The 12,159-nt window shown below is 38.0% G+C and overlaps 1 protein-coding gene across 2 annotated transcripts in view; it reads left to right on the plus strand.

The window, feature by feature from the left end:
- Window positions 1–12,159, plus strand: part of ACYP2 (acylphosphatase 2) — a 65,186-nt gene that overhangs the window by 50,821 nt on the left and 2,206 nt on the right. The gene's annotated exons all lie outside the window — the stretch shown is intronic.

A 12,159-nucleotide genomic window follows, 5' to 3' on the forward strand; every position in this document is an offset into this window, starting at 1 on the left:
AAAAACAAAATAATTTTTAAAATTCAGAACTCATTGGAAAGATTGGAAGGACAGTCAATGTGAGAAGCAGAATATGTCTGTACTACAGGAGGTTTAAGAGTAAAATAGGTTGGAGATTTAAAAAAGGAGCCCTTACTCTGTGTTATCTATTTCTTCCTTTTTAACTGAACACTGGAAAATTGAAAGAGAAAGTTCGGAGAAAATTGCTTGAAACAAAGGTCAGCATCATAGTCCTATGAACAATAGGTTTGTAATTTTAAAAAGTGACAACAGATACCTAAATCTCATCAGATTTTAGTATTCTCATGAAATCTTGTTTTCTTCAAACTTCATGAGATCTTGCATGAGAACACTGGATTTTTTGGTGAGATCAAGCAATATCTTGAACAAGATCTTCTACATCTCAGGATCCAAACTGCTGCAATCTGATGAGATTTTACCAGTTTAGCTAAATTGCTAGATTTCAGCAACCCCACAAAATTTTGAATGATTACATTGATGGGTCCTAGCTTAAAATATCTGGAACTCTTAAACCCATTGTAAAGTATTTCCCAGATGACAGAAGAGCAGCATATGTCAGCATAAGAACTCAAAGGCAACCATGAGCTATAGAAATGTCTAGGTAGGCTCTGTATGTAGGCATGGCTTCTTTTGTGGCAAGAACTCTGGAAATTTATAGTTTCTTTATATTGTATTTCATTACAAACATACAGAAGGATCATAGAAAGTACAAGGCAGTGCCAGCCTCATAGCAAAAGTAGCTCTCAGATAGGAAAAATAATCAAAGCAGGTTCATACTCCTGTCACATTGATGGACAGTCCCCAACAATCCAGTGACAATGCAGTGACCTATTAATTTTGCTATTCTCCTTCTGAGAGTATGAAGAGGAAACAACCTTTTCACTTTGAGCTCTCCCCAAGTAACTTTCATGCTCCAGCTACACACGGTCCTCTGCTCTTACACAAATTTTACAAGAATAGATGAAAAACGTGAGATTTTCGAGCTATGCCCAATAGCAACTATCTCTTTTTATAAAGCTTTTGAAGAGAGAGATGACTTGCCATATCACTATTTCATTTTTATGTGCTTGTTTGGTGAAAGTGTAGAAAAGATAGTACTGACGACAGGGGAGGGGGGATGTGATAGTTTCCAGAGCACCCCTTGAACTCTTTTCAAGGACTTTCCACTCAGACACCTGCCAGTTTTCTCCTCCTACCTTTTTTTAAAATTTGTTTTGTTTTGTTTTCTCATTCCAAAACATGAGCAGGCCATAGCAATCACCTTATCTAGGTTTTCCATTATCTGTAGGCACAGGAATGCCTGGAATCCATCACTGGACTCCACAAGCACTTCACCACAGTAAATCTAGCGAACTCACTTCTTCAGTTTAGCTGACTTCCTTGGGACTGCAGACTAAGTAAGTGGGATTAAGGTAATACAGAAATAATAGTATCAATACCAGTATCAAATGAATATTTATTTCCCAATTTTTTAATTTGACAGGACACCGTGTTAAATATCCAGTAGCCGATCTTTTCTGCAGATGGTACTTGTATCACTAAAGAACTCTTTGTTTGCAGTTTTGCCCATCTCAGGGATGCACTGGTATCCAGGATAGCTTGTGAGAACCAGCCTGTGATGAACGAGTTGCCTTGTGACAAATCAGTAGCCAGAGCTGAAGTTAGAATTAAAAAATACATCAGGAAGCAAGTCAAGGACTGGGCCAGAATGACAATTCAAGTGCAGGCCACAAGCAAAGATTGTGGAAATACAGCAAAGGTCTAAATGTTTTTGTTGCTCAGGAGCAAAACAGCTCAGCTTAAACCAAAAGCTATTTAATGTTCCTTCCTATCTAGGAAATCTCAGGCCAGCCTGAACTGCTGGGGTTCGTGGGCAATGTACTTCAGTGAAAAGCTGTTCTTGCAGTTCAGTGGTTTACCACCTAACAGCAGCTGACCACATCCTGACAACTGGATTGTTTGCTCATCCTTCCCTTGCATCCCCACTGACAGCAAATCCATCGTCTCATCAGCTCATTGGGATCCAGATGAGCAGGGCAGTGTGGCTATAGATGGACATTCAGGTGCACATCTCCATTCCTGTTGGCTTCACATTAGAGCCCTTTTTTCCGTGGGAAACTTTCCCTTGCTTGTTTGGGGCGGCTGTATCCTAAGGACACTGAATTAACGCTTCCTTCGAAAAGAGTGAGATGTTTCAGAGAGAGAACTATAGGTTTTGGCTTCTTTCACTGAAAGCCAGAGCAAATACGAATGTCATATGATGATGCCCTTGTAATATCTGGCTTTATATATAACTCCATAAGCGGATTGTAAATGGCAAGATGCATGCATTCTTTTTGCAAGCATCCGATGCCCAGCAAGCAACAACATATCCATCCTATTTGCTTCAGTGGAGAGAATTGCAAAGAAACGAACACCCCAAATTATGCTCTCTGCTGAAATGGATTTTAAAGATTGCTTACATTTGAAGGCTGGGAGAACCCTACGGTAGGTGCAGTCTTTCTGAGTTTCAAATGATGTATCTACCCTGGCGCAGCTCTTTATTTTTTTATTTATTTAAAACATTTATATAACCGCCCATCCTGAACGAAACTCTGGGCGGCTCACAAATTCTTGTTGCAGTTGATCAGGTTCTTATAGTGGATGCTGATCTTAGTATTGCGTAACTCCACATAGTCATTAAAACTGGAATTAGCTTTTCCAGTGAGGCCCAATTAATAATGTGATGTTCTGTGGATTTGCATCATCCTTGTAAACAAGCCTATAAAGTTATAATCTTCTGGTATTTCTAATTAACTTGCTGGCAGAAGCAGCTCGAAGACATTTTGCTGCCTGAATTGAAGACTAAGATGTACCTCCCCATCCTATCTACAAAAAGTAATTGAACTGGCAGTTGAATCTTATTTCAGTACTTCTCGATGAAACAGTTATCTTGACTGGATTTGACAAAGGTAGAGAGGTTTGGAACAAAAGGCAGCAAATGCAGCCTGTATAATTCTTTTTTTTTCTCCCCCAGCATGCATAATTCTGTCTTCTCTGTTCCACTCAGCACTTGACACCTGAGGCAGTCTTCACTCTTATGAATAATAATTTTAAATTATCTCTGGGCTGCCAACCTGCTCCTTTGCCTGCATAAAATTCTGTGCATTTACCAGCATGCAATTCCATATCACCCATGACTACTGGGCTGGTGTTTTTGTAGGATATAGAATGTATTATGTTTTTTTCTCTTCCTGGAATATCTTCAGTGTAATTGCTTGATACTTCCACTCCACAGACCAAAAGCTCTGGCAAAGTGATGTCTTCCTCATACTTAACAAGTTTTAATCCTACAGATCCAAATACTTAAGAAATCTCAGGGGACCCCACTTTTCACAGTACTTTGATCAGTACTTTGAAATAATTCCACATGGAACATAAAGAAAAGCAGATGTGTATGTAAAAGGGTCAGAACTGAACACTTTTGGACTAAAGAACGTTCCAGAGTTCTTTCCTATTCCTCCCAGCCATAGCCAACAACCTTGTTGTACTATATTAAAACTACAGCACTAAAAGTTTTTCCAGAGTAGTCTCTTAAGAGCAGGCTCTCTGCCAGTTCCTGTCATTATAATTTTTCCCACCAGGCCTGGGAGGTCATGTGAATGTACAAGGTTCCCCATCTACTTCCCTATTTAGTTCAGTGAGATAGCCTATCTTTACATTAAACTATGGAATTCATTGACATTGAATGTGGTGGTGCCCCTAATTTAGCTGGTTTTGGAAAGGACTATGCAAGCATTAGGTTATCACTAAGTAACTTTGTAATTTTGATAGTTGTCTGCTACATTCTGAACCATAGGCAGCATATCTTAAATACTAGCTGTTGATGGGCAGTAGTGGAAGAAAACTGTCAACCTGTCCATGCTTGTGAACTTACTAAATGCATCATTGTGGGACACAGAATGCTAGACTAAACGGTCACATGTCCTGACCCAGTGAATCTTTTAGTGTGCTCTTCTTATCTCAAAAGAGATGTATTCTTAAAAATTAATGGAAAAGTCTTCTCATATCATGGCTCTCCCTGTTTTTACTATAGCAAAATTAGTGCCCTAGGCAGGATGAAATTAATTTTTTCACTGGCTGCCATGTTTCTTTGGGCATTTCATTAGTACAGAATTTGGGTGAGAGGAGTTTGGTGTGTGACCACTTCTGTGCCACTCAAATGTATCATTGCATCGAAAGTGGGATAGTCGCCTGCTTCACTCTTTGCCTTATATAGCAACACCTTACCCTGATAGCTGTCAGACAAAACCATGATGAATTAATCTTCCTTGTTTCTTAAGGCAAAGATTCAAATCATCTGTATTCTGATATTTCCTTAACAGATAAATCTAATGAATCACACAAACTAGAAAAACACACACACACACACATAAAATAAAACCTCATAAAATAGGACCGGGCAACTTCCAGGCAGTGAAGGTCAACATTCACTTGGATTGAGAGCAGAGGGATGTGGTAAAGTGGGGTGGAGCTATACCATGCATAGGAACAGAAAGGATTTTCTTGTGATTTTTTTAAGGAGGGTTGGAGTATTTTTTCTTCTTTAAAAATTCTAAGACTTACAGACTTCATATGCATCTTACCTCAAAACCACTGGAAACTCTAATGCTGATATTCGACAACTGATATCAGAAGGACCTCCAGAATGAAAAAAGAGAGGGGGATTTGGAGTGGGGAGGTGGCCTTGGTTCATAAGTTACGCATCCCTGTCATAAAGCAATAATTACAAAAAATACTAGTGAAAATAATAAAATCTATGGTACATGTCAGTTCAGGATCTCAACTCTAGTTGGCAGAGTTAAGGAACTAGTTTCAGTCTAGTGATTATCTAAGATTAACCAACATAGTAAGTGCTAAATGCTTCTGGCCATCTAAAGGCAAACAGATTTTAATCAGAGATGGGCAGCCAAGCAAGGAAACAAGCAAGGGAGAAAAAATAGTTTAGGAGTGACTTGATCTATACTAGACAAATCAATTGCTGAAACTCTGAATCCAGAATTGGAAACTTTGTAATATCAGGTCCTTTGTATCACCTAGTCCTTCTGAGATAGTAACTGCAATCCTGCTTTCTGGCCACTTACAGAATTGGTAAGGAAGTTGTGAGAGATGGCTTATGTAAGAAGGCTAGGCGCCATTTCTGAAAAAAATTGCCGATGCAGGTTGGCTATTGCTAGAGAGAAAGATCCTCTCCCTTGCACTGAAAGAGGGTGAGAAAGAAATGAGAGTCTAGTTGCTTTGAATTACCTATATAGACTGCTTGCCACAATTCTTGTGTTGTCACTCTAATCCTTTTCCTAATAAATCTTACCAATTTTGGCTCAGTTGAGACTTGACCAATAATTTCAAGTCCTGATTGTTGTTAGAGAAGTTCAACTGAAGCATTGCAGAATGCACAGTCATCTGGCAAATGGTAGAGTACAATGAATTCTACTATCCAACAGCATAATTCAAGAACTTCAGGACTTCAAGGAGGTACATCATTAATGTGAGAACTTCATACATGATCCAGCCGTTCCTCAAAACGGTTGTCACTGTTATGGGAATTTCCACATGTTCCATCCTCAAAATAAAGCAGTTATTATAAACCAGGGTTTTCTATGATTCAGAATCTCTTGTTCCCTTAGGAGAGTGATTCTCAAAGAATAGCCTGCAAATCACTGGTGGTCTGCAGATGTCCCCAAGCATGTCCCCAGTGTGATTGCAATCTCTCCATATTTATGGGCCAAAGCAAGCTCACTGTCTCATCTCCACTTTCCCACATGCACTAACAGCCAGCAAAAGTCCATTTACTGTCTCAGTCCCCACTTCTTCACATATTTGACAGTCAGCTGGATCACGAGAATGGATCATTGGCCAAAATCTGGTTCACTGAAACATACAATGATGATACAAGTAGCAATATGAGTACTAAAATTAAAACAACCAACAGTTGAGAACGGGGGTGGTGGTGGTTAACTGGGTGGTCCCTACATTTTCCAAATGTTTATTTAGCATCCCCAATTACAGAAATGCTGAGAAACACTGCCTCAGAAGCATCCCTATTTTTTTTAAAAGATGGCGATAGTGGTAAATTTATGCATCCAAAAAGGTTGTGAATTAATCTGTCACCTCCATTAATATCAACTGGAAACCATTCTAGATGTATGAGCTTCTTTGAGGGACATAGCAGCACTTCTAAATAAGTACGCTGGAATGCAAAGAAATAACATAGATAGAATATGTCTAATAATAATAATTAAAACATTAAATTTATATGTGGCCCAACTTCCAGTGATCCTGAGCAGCATATATATTTAAAGACTGTTGTTGTTGTTATTCTGTCCAAACTAAAATGAGAATTCCCTTGGGATTGTTTTTGCTAAAAAGGAATAATTCATGTTCAAAATTAATTTAATTAGTTAAGTTAATTAAGTTAAATAATAGTTCACAATTAAGTTAGATAATGAAGATGATTAATTTTTCAGCAGTTTCAGCTTAAAGAAGCAACATTATACAACTAACTAGTCCTGCCTGAATTCAAAGAAAAATGATGTAATTTGAACAGAACCATTTGTGCCATCATAGCAAAAGAACTGTCAGCATTTACTTCTACAAATTCTTACTTTTCAGAGGTTTAAAACTAAGCTCAAAAATATTTGGACAGGACTGTAACTTCCTGTTCTAATTTTAAAGCAAGGAAAGATTATTTCCTAATTTTTAAGGCACCACCATATTCATTTGTGTGTGCATGCATGCTTCCTCTCCCATGGAAGAGAAATCAAACCCAGTAAAATAAAAGGGTAGTATGCCTGTTGTCCTTTTGCCCTTCATCATACAGAAATTGTAAATGGAGGATGCTTTTCCTGAGTACATTTAAAATTGAGTCCTGAATTTAAGTCCTGGGGCAAAAGGGTTAACCAAGCACACTCATGCTAAATTGCCACTGAACGACAGGACTTTCCTGAAAAATGCTGGGGATCACTTTATATCAGTAATGCCTCCCCTTAGCACTAACATATTTGTGCTAAGCACATGCTGATTAATATTTATTTCTGTTCTTCCTTTGGATAGTTAACTCATGCCAAAATCTTTCCTCAAGGCCCATTTAAACAGAATAAAATTTACTGGGGTTGAGAGGCCTTGGCTTTTCTTGCAGCGTATTTTGCCTACTTCCTCCTTCACTTTAAAGAATATCAATTATCATTCCAATATCTTAGTACTTAACATAAATCTCACATTGCAGTGTGTTTTACATCTTCCTTGGGCCTTTAAAATAGGGTCAGGGGTTGAGAAGCTCATAGTTAAAATTCAAACATAAATTTAGATCATAAATCATTTAATAAGCTTTTGTTTTTGTAACAGTCTTCAAGAGAGATACCCAGTATAGTGTATTTTGTATTGTTGAAGCATAGGAATAAGAATATTCATATCATATGATATTTTATACCAATATCTTAGTATTCCAGGGAAATATTCTTTTACAAGTCAATTTACATGCAAACATAACATGCTAAAAATTCAGTTATTATCACCAGTCTTGTCTCTCAAACAATTCAAATGCCATAAATACCATCCCTCAAATTAAGGATAGTATTGTCTCTTTCCATTAAATGGTTCTATGCCTCCATCTAAAAAAATCAATTTCCTGAAGGATTAAAAGGATGGAGCTCACCTGATATCAAGGGGCAAGCTATTCCACAGCAAGGGGGTACCACTAAGAAAATCATCTTCTGGGTCCCAACGCTTGATTTCCCAACATCATTTCCTGGCTAGACTGTGGAAAAGGGGCAGATTCTACCTGGAGAAGACAAGTGACATGTTTTTAAGGACACTGACCAACAATGTCTTAAGAAAAGTGACAGGATGATGATAAGTCTAGAAGCTGAGTCCTAGCTGGAACAGTTAAAAGAGTTCAGTATGTTTAGCCTAAAGATTCAAGAGAAATGTAAAATGAAATTTCAAATATCCGAAGGCTGTCACATGAAGGAAGAGGCAAGAAAGCAGATATAGAAACCAACAGGTGAATATAGCAAGAAAAACACAGGGTTTTTAAAAACAGAAACTGGGTGGCCATTTGTCACTGTGGCTATAGCCTTATCCTGCATTGTAGATCCTATGAAGAGCTGTCCATTGTCTTAGCTGATACTTAGAGAGCCTTCCTACTCCTTAATTCAGTGTTGTCCAAACTTGGCCACTTTAAGATGAGTGGCTGGCTGGGGAATTCTGGGAGTTGAAGTCCACTCATCTTAAAGTGACCAGGTTTGGACAACACTGCCTTAATTCAATTAGTTACATAGTCTTACCCTGTGCTTCTCAACCAGTCTTCCTGGACTTTAATGTTCTGGCATGCTAGAGTGTGTGACAAAATATTCAGTACATTTCTGTAAGTACCGCCTTTTAAAGCTATATATTATTTAATTTAATTTGTGTTTTTAAAATAAAGCAATCACACCAGGAGTCCTTGAATGCATTGGATACAGATTAGAAATCTGGAAAAAAATCAATTATTTTCTATTATGGAACTTGAATTGCACAGCAGAAAATAAAATGAACAAACAAACAATCCCATTTATAATCCATTTAAGAAGAACACAATTCCGTTTAGCCACGGGGATCTGAGTAACTGTTGGAAAAAGCTTGTAATATGCATAACTCCTTGTATGTGGCATGAGCTTTTAAATACACTTTCTCTTTTTCTATCCTTCCCAATGTTTTTTTTTTTTTTTTTTTGCAATCCCATAAAAGTACTTTCAGTTCTTCTTATTTTTCACTAGCACCACAGGATAACATGGTGCTGAATTCCTGAATATCAGCCCTTTCTCCTTTTTCTATCAGATGTTTCCAGTTCCCAAATTCAGCTCTTTGTCTCTGTTCTTTGTCTCAGACTGCAGAAACACTAAAGTAATTTAACTTAATTCCAGAATTGTGAAATAATTGGGTGTTGGGAATAAACTTATTGGGATTCTCAAAAAATGTGATAAACCTATACTGAACCTCACAGTGGATAAGTATACTATGAGTCAAGCATGGGATGGGTATTTTCTTTCTCCCAATCTGTTACTTCTTCTTTTTTCCTCTTCCACGGCTACTTAAATTCTATAGGGACTTGGAAGTTCCTGTACCAGGCAGAATCAAGCACAAACCAGAGGCTTAGAGGTGGAGGGAGCCCTGTGTAAAATAGTTACCAAAATTTCCCATATGAGTACAAATGGACTGTATTAATAATCTAATATGAGCAGGGGGGGAGGAATTTTGTTGTTCTTCTATTTTGTTGTTGGGAGTTAGAAACCCTCTAGGAACCATAGCTCTCTCTGCATCTTATGCCCCTCCTTGTTTGGAGAGATGTTAGGTTCATATTATGCTGATGTGATTCATAACCTCTGAGCTTCAATCAATCTTGCAACCTCTGTTTTCTCAGTTTTTTATCATAAACAAAATACATAAGACACTATCTACCTATTTTTGCCAAATGGCTGAATGTGGCTTCCATGGTAGCAGAGACAGGCATATCTTGACTTGAAGATATGCAGATTGGGTACATTGTGCTTCAGCAAGTAAGCAGCAGTGTTGATTCCTTTCAAACTGTGGTTCTCCAGATTTTGGCTTCTCTCTAAATAGGCAAACACTTGTCCAAGAAGTCTTGAAAGCTTTGAAATCTTATCCAAGGTATGGATGAATCTAGGTAGTTTGAAAGGACAAGCAACCCTTCCATTGGTAAATGAACCGACACTGCAGCAAGTTTATGACAGAGCAGTTGTGTTTCCCATAACGTATTAATGGATTGTGAGTTCAGAACAAACACAAGAAGCCAGTTCTAAAGACTGTCTAGTAAAAATACTGGGAGTGCTCCATGCTGTTTGGAGAGACTTGTTTGAATTAGGAGCATCAGATGAAGTGTCCTTTACAGAAGTGAAATACATTGTCAACTCCAGGACCTAAAAGGACTAAAGAGTGTTAGCATACCCTAACTGGCATTGTAGTGACACTATCCTGGAAGAAACCACACTTGGAAACTATGCAGAATGTTAGGTTTTTTTTTTTTTTATAAGAATACTTTTTATTGAAAATTTTAAGAGTAATAAGAGATTATGCAAAATGAAATTACAAAAGAAAGGAAAAGTAGAAAAAGAAGGGATACAAAGTACAGGAAATAAAAGAGACAGAAAAAACAAAGAAAAAGATATTTAAAGAACTGACTTCTGATCTCCTTTACAGCAGTTACTAGCAAGCTTAATATCTCTCCTCCCCCTTTCACGTTACATAGATCACTTCTTCCCATATCTCAACCCTTCTCTATTTTGTTTTCCAAGACTTTCACCTTGACTTTAATTTGGTTTACCACTCCATTCAGTCATCCTACAAATCCTTCCAAATTATTTTCCATCTTATCTTTTGTCTCTTCTTTGAGATCTCTTTTAAATGATGCATTTAAATAGATATTGATGCTCTTATTGTAGCTGTGAATTTCTTTCCCAGTTCCTCAAAGGTCCTTAGAAATGTCTCAAATATAATACCTTTGTTTGTCATTTCTGTAAGTTTCACTTTCTACTAACAGCCATTTCATCCAGCACAAAAGTAAAAGGAAGGGCTTTTCTTTTTCTTTTTCTTTTTCTTTTTCTTTCTTTTTCTTTTTCTTTGTTTTTGTTTTCTTTTTTGCCCTTCTCTAGTTCTTAAGTCTTTGGTCCCCTCTGTACTTTGTATTTTTATGATCACGTGGTCTGTCTCAAATTTCCTTTACCTCTTTATTTTGAAAAATCCACCAATCATCTCTTCACCGAAAGTGAAGTCTGCATTCCCATAAAGGTATTATTTATTTAATTTCAAAAACACTTTAGCAAAAGTCATAAGATTTCAAATTTGACTGGTCCCTTACTCCATTTAAAACTTTCATAGATTGAATTCTCAGATCTCTTTTAGTGTTAGAATAGTTGTAATCCAAAAGTCCTTTAGAAAGTGAGGTTTAGCAAACTCAGTGTCCTTATAGGCTCCACTGTGGCTGGGAGCTTGTTGTAATTTTTGCATCTCCCAGTGCTCAGACTCACAAGTTGACCACAATCTTGTGGTCTCCTCGCAAGGAGCAGCCATACAGAGCACAAGTGGGCAATCTCTCGGCCTCTCCTTGTCCAGAGAGGCTCCGTTATCCGGGGCTTGTCACCTGGCTGTTGGTTGTCGCCACAGCATCATCTCCGCTCCTTCAGAGATGTCTTATTCCGCCATTGCCTCACCTGGAAGTCCCCGCAGAATTCTAGATCTTAACACTACCCAGTTGGACATATAATCCAGCTCTAGGATCTCCATTATTATTTCCAGAAACTTAGCAGCAAAGAAAGATATGGAGCCAAAACGATTCCTAGACTAGCATATTTGGCAGCACGAGGCCTCTAATCTCTGAGCTCTATTGGGTAGGAGGAGATAAGAACCAACATCTATTCTAGCTCTGAACTCTTCTGACACTTTATGAAGAAGGCAACAAAACAGATACAAAGCTATCCAATTGTTAGTTGGCTTTTGCTGGTGCAACCCTTTCCTTTTTTATCCAGTTCTCTGTTGAAATCAGATTTCTTGTCTAGACAGTGTTTCTGCTGATATTATATTTTGTGCCTTAAATTTGTTGGATGCTTCCCAGCTTTATCTGTATAATAGAAGACTGAACTGCTCTATTCAGAATTAGCTGGAAAGGACTGTGGTTCAGAAGTATTTAGCAAAAACTTCTAAGGGTGTAGATTCAGTTCTGGTTGTATTAGAGAGATCCTATCTTGCCTTCTGAAGACCAAGAATGAAAGCAGCCAGATTTGACTCAGAAGCTTGGAGACATCTGAACCTGATACACACTCCTAAGCCACCTTTCACCTGTCTATCTATGGCAGGAATTCTACTCATAGTTCTGAGCTACCAAGGATTATTTTTAGGTGACAATCAGTGGAACTCTTCCTTCTTTCTCTGAGTTTGCAGGTAATAGATGATTTGATAAAGTTGATTTCAGGGAATTTGGGGTATTGGAACTCAGAGCACAAATTACTGTACCAGTTCACCTGATGGAGAGTGCTTATAGTCTACTCTTAGGAGCAGTTGCAAACCGACTGGTGCCAGTAATGCAGGAATGAACCATAGAACAGA

Source organism: Python bivittatus, unplaced genomic scaffold, assembly GCF_059951505.1.
Source record: "Python bivittatus isolate LINGU-HERP-01145 unplaced genomic scaffold, Pbiv_v1 ctg000020_np1212, whole genome shotgun sequence".
In the NCBI taxonomy this organism is placed as follows: Eukaryota; Metazoa; Chordata; class Lepidosauria; order Squamata; family Pythonidae; genus Python; species Python bivittatus.